This window comes from Diprion similis, chromosome 10 (genome assembly GCF_021155765.1).
Source record: "Diprion similis isolate iyDipSimi1 chromosome 10, iyDipSimi1.1, whole genome shotgun sequence".
Lineage (NCBI taxonomy): Eukaryota > Metazoa > Arthropoda > Insecta > Hymenoptera > Diprionidae > Diprion > Diprion similis.
This window is the reverse complement of record NC_060114.1, coordinates 13,990,660-13,996,683: the sequence shown is the minus strand read 5'-3', so window position 1 is coordinate 13,996,683 and position 6,024 is coordinate 13,990,660.

Sequence of the window (6,024 nt, the reverse complement as noted above, 5' to 3'; positions counted from 1 at the left end):
TTTTTTTTATTACTATTTTCTTTTTATTCCCTTCATTCTCGTCAATTTTTCTTACCTATATATATATATATACTACGCGACAGCCCTGATGATCGTGTTTTGACCAAGCATAATGTGGGAAAAAATAAAGAAATAAAGAAACAAAGAAACATGAAATAATAATGAAAATTGAATAATATCGTTCTGTGACTTGTCTCGTGTCTGAAGATTAATGATACGGTATTTTTATCACCGATACATGTATGCATTTATGCGTATACATAGTTTACCGATATTCTTTCTCTTCTTCTCAAGCTTCAATTTGTTGTTTTTTTTTTCTCTCTCTTTTCTTTTTCAATCACCCTTGAAAAAATAGTCGAAACACACAATTATGTTCAACAAAGTAACGTTCACTTGGTTGTATGAGAGAATAAAAAAACAATTTCGCTCAATAGAATTTGGAAACCAAAAAATGGAGAGTAAATAAAAGAAGAAGAATTAAAAGAGAACAATAACGAAAAGGACGGGAAAATAATGTAATTTAATTATACAAGATATTTAAATAAACTGCAATTTCCCGATGTTGAGGTATACGATATATAATAATAGTAATAATAATAATAGTATAAATTATAAAATCATCACAGCAAGTACGATATTTTATCTATACTATAACAATACGCAGTGATATATATATATATATATATATAGATGTATGATACCTATACTGCAAGAAACGAGGCATTGTAAATAAAGTTAACAACTATAACGTTATAAAATACATAATATTAATCATACTGTATCAGCTGGTAATTGTATACGACCCGTAGGTATAATTTCGAAGCCAAAAAAAAAAAAAGAAAAAAAAATGCAAAAGAATCCTGAATCGAAATGAAAAAAAAATTTTTTAAATACATTTTCAAATATGAGTTCCATAATCGTTGCACAGTTTTCTTCGTAAAAGAATTTCACTGTTCAATATACATATAGGAATTTCAATTCATAATAATTTTACCGATAATTCATTCAATTTTCATTATTCAATTATTAACACATCGACACACTTATCAACACTTCAACAGATTAGCAAGATGAAATGATGTTGAGAAATTGATTGACCGTAATAACATAACAATTATATTATACTATAGCGCGTTATGAATTGACGCATAATAAAATGTTTTATCGTTGTATAAGTATCTCAAGACGATTTAGAACTTTTGTAAATAAATTATGTATAACGTACGTCAACAAAAACACGTCACGATAATTCCAGGGGTAAGTTATATCTATATATCTATATATACATATATATTTATAAATTGGTAATCGATACAGGCCACAAGAATAACGATGATAATAATAAAAATAACAATAATAATCGTTATTACTTACTATTTGATATGCAAAATTTCATCTAGTAATTAATTATCCCTTTATAAAATCAAAGAAAATTATCGCCAATGTATTAATATCGACATATCATGCACATCCTTAGAAGACCATGACGGAGTCGTTAACATAATAAAAACAAAAACTTCAAACAACGAGCAACGTATCAATTAATTATTAATATTGTTATTACTGTTATTATTCTTATTATTATCGTTATTATACGTAAATACATGCGCGTATAGTCACGGTAAATATGTTATATAAGGTACGACGAAGTGCAAGCAGAGTAAAAGACACACGAGTATGCTTTTAAATTGTGATATTTTCGCGGGCACGTCGAATGTATTTGGTTTGTCGTTGTTCTTTTTTTCTCTTTTCTATTCTCACCCCCCCCCCCCCCCCCCCACCCCCTCTGCCCTTCTTCAAATAAAAATCCTGCGTAATGATATTACGATAAAACGATGACAGCAAAAACGAAAACCAGAAGATACTCATATATAGGAAAAACCCGCGGGCAACGAAATCGCACGTTTATAACGGGGATGTGAATTCAATATAATAATAATAATAATAATAATAATAATAATAATAATAATGATTATTATTCTAGTTACGAATTTATCATAGATATTAAAAATAAACAATAATAATATTAATAACAGTTGTAATAAAAGTTTGAAACAGAAAAAAAAAAAAAAAGAAGAAGAAAAAATGATTAAAACGAGAAAGACAAAAACAGATACAGAGACACACACACACGCATACAGACAAAAACACGCGCACGCAGACAAGAGAAACTATCTTAGATAAAGTTGAATAATGATATAGCATTAATTAATATTAGGCCACAGGTATTAGTTATGTCGATGTAATAAGCTACAACGTATACGATTTTTAATGTACAAAATATTATATATTATACTTACAACCATATGTTACATATATATATATATATATTATAAGTATATTAAATTCATACACAGAGGTACGTAATACGTTCCTGTATATAGGTGCAGGGTTGATCACTGATTGAAAGTTCCGTTTCATTCTAATTTCACTCTTTTAATACAATTTCACAACGAGAAAGTAATAATAGTAAGAAAAGCAAAATCGTGTTGAAATATATTGGAGAGGCAAAATGGGTTGCCCTTAAAATTTGAAAAAAAAAAAAAAAAAAAAAAAACAATTTCGTTTCTCAAAATATTTTCTTAAATAGTCAAAAATGTACTTCTGTAAACATTATTGAGGATTATTTTGAATTTTCAAAAATTTTGAATACAATTTCTTCTTCCCTGACGTCCGAAAATCATTTTTATTTTCTTTGGTTACTATTGACACAAAAGAGAGAAAAAAAACAGGATCTACCGTATTCGAGTTCTCGAAAACTAAGTATTTCGTTAAGTAACCCGTTTTGCCTTCACCCCTGTATACATAATTTTTTGTTTCTTTAATTTTTATGTCGCGAAAAAATTCTTTCCAAAAATAGGATGAATCGCTGGCATTAAATCGAAGTAAAAAATTCTTACACTGTTGCTCGCCCTGCACCTACGAATGAAACGTCGGATAGTACGAAGGGAGGAAAAAAGTCACGGTACTAATAAACAGGAAATGGCGATAATCGCTGGTATTCCGCAATTCATACGTATGTGCTTACGCGTCGAGTTACGAGCACAAAAAGCATACATATGTATACAATACACGTGTTGCACGCGTGTGTGATAGGAAAAGATATGAAAAAAAGAAAAAGATCGAGAGAAATGTATAGGACAAGAATTTTCATCCGAACGAGTTCGAACGCTGAAAATTAGGCACTTTACGATTACGGAATTTGAAAAACAAAAAAAAACAAAAAAAAATTCGAACCCATATCATGCATACCAATCACAAAAACAGAAATATTCTATTCTACACAGAAAAGTGAAAATGATTCTGTTCTTTTACACGCTTGAATTTATCATCCATCGCTCTTTCAAAATTCATTCTCGCCTGTTTGCGATTTGTTGCATGTGTTATATTAAGTGCATGAAGTTAAGAGGACAGTCTGATTTTTTTTCAAACATTATTTGCCGCAAAAGCTCGAAATGGCATTTGTTCATGAATCAGCCTGCAACCGGATTGAAAGAACATGAATAATAATAATAAACAAGATTGTTAATCGTTCATTAGCTTTGCGTTGTACGCATATCAAGACGTGGGTTTACTGTTACGAAGTGACTTTGATACCACGTCTGTGCTCTACAGAGAGAAGAAAAAAAAAAAAAAAAAGAAAACGTCTCAAAAAGCGCGTGGAAAAGTAAAGAAAAAGGTAAAAGAAGGGGCGTGAAAAAAAAAAACAAACAAAAAAAAACGAATCAGGAGTAAGAGAACAAGAAATGTAAGAAAGAAAATAGGAAAGAACAAAACTGTGAAACGACGATAAACTGTGAAGAGAAACGAAAGGAAAAAAAAAAAAAAAAAAAAATGAAAAAAAAAAACAACAACAACACGTGGGGAAAAAATAAATCAACAGCAATGGGCAGAAGACAGAGAAATTTTAAGTTTATATCGTTGTATAGTTGTGTATAGTCAACTGAGTGTGTATAAAATAAATGATTATCAAAATAACCGAGTCTATTGATTATTATTATTATTATTATATATATATATATATACATATATTCTTCCTTAAGTTCATTTATCTATTTATTTTTCTAAGTAATTTTCGTGTTAACACGCTTAATGTTAACCGCAGAAGCGGTTAATTTGATGAAAAAATAAAAGATGAACCGATGTAGGCGAGAGAGTTTGAGAATACATCAATAGAAAAAATCCTACATATTTACATATATATACTTGGTCATAGTTACATCGCATATTATAGAACAAATTGGCAAATAGTTGCTCACCTCTTGGTACCGCTGCGTCATGTCTCCGATGGATTTTGATTTATTTTTAAATCTGATCGACAAACTTTCGAACGCGTTACGAGAATTCAGTCGCGAACGGTTTAGTCGAGGGAGGTGATAATTGATGAGGCAAACAGCGCAGGTGAGTTATTCGGTAGTTGCTATGTATTTAGTCCAGAAAAACGGCATCGTTACAAAACTGGGCTTGGCGCGCAACGAGCAATGTATGTATGTATGTACATACATACGTGTCGATCGTCGTAAAATAAGCTCATTAGTAAAGTCAAAAGTCGTACGCGTAGAGAGGAGAGAAGAAATAAAAGAAAAACTATGCATTTTACGTACATACATACATACATACATACATACATACATACGTAATAACGGGATTTATCCGTGTGCCACGAAGCTCGCATATATTCGCACTATAAATACCGCAGGGGTAATGATTAGAGCATATTTGTGATTCTTTAGCGTCATATATTTCCACTTAATAAAATAATTAACGCGTTAATTCGCGCCGTTTAAACTACGTTAAACCGACTCCACCTCTTGTCCCGCGGATTCCCTCGTCGTCTCGCTCACAGTTTCATTCATGTAATGTTACAAATTCTCGGCAGTCAATTGTCATTTTGAATTTGTAACGGTGTTACCGTTTGTCGATAATAAAATCGTCGGTATTATCGCTGGTCTGCCGCCTTACCGACGCAGAAAAACTAACTAGTGTAGAGCTCTGGATTACCGACGCGTTTTAACCACATTCTTGGCTAATTTTTCAAATATTTATAATAATAATTCTCAATAATGATCGTGAAAATGAAATTTTGAGAATGGATACGTCGAAATTGTAACTCCGTCCAATACGGTATAGAAACACCCAAATTTTATTGAAAATATACAATTTGCATAGTAAGACATGTTTGATGCTATAGAACGTACCAATATGTGTTACGCATATATAGATTCTTCACGTAAGTGTCTTTTCCTTTTAAATTTTTTCTTCCAACATTTATTTTTCGTGTTCCTCATACTTTACGGTCGAAGATTTATCATCTCATGAAACTCACTTACAATTCGAGACGAAGCCCGAGTCGTCACGTTTCGACTTTGTAAAATACGACGATCATGAGGCGAAAGAAAATTGAAAGGTTCCAATGGACGTGAAAATCTTCCTATATATATATATATACACACACACATATTTATAAGATACAAGTATTTGTCGTATATAATACTATCAGTTCCCATTATCAGCAATCGGTATGAGAATTCGGATCAAGTGCAGAGAGCTTGGACGAAATAAATCACAGAGAGAGAATATCAACTCAAAATGTCACATATAGAACTGCAGTGAAGATTTGTCTCTAGTACTATTTTATCCCTGTAATTAGATATTCGAACTCGTTTGGCAAATGAAGTGCAATAATAACGATCAGTCATTACTTCTTAAAGTATAAAAATTCCTCCTGCAGGTGACAGTTCATCGCTCGAAAAAAAAAAAAAAAAAAAAAACAAACTCGTCTTGCAATCGGTGTCGTTGGATTAAATCTCAACAGCATAATATATATACTATCGCAAAAAATTCGCGAAGACAAAAGTCCGAATGTCTCGAAATTTTATACGATGTGAATGGAAAAAAAAAAAAAAAAAACAAACACGGGGGATCTCGAACCTTTCGGTGTCACATTAAAAGCAACGATGGAGCCGAAAGCGCTTTGACGATCACGATCACTTTCACAATGATTAATCAGCATGATATTTTATA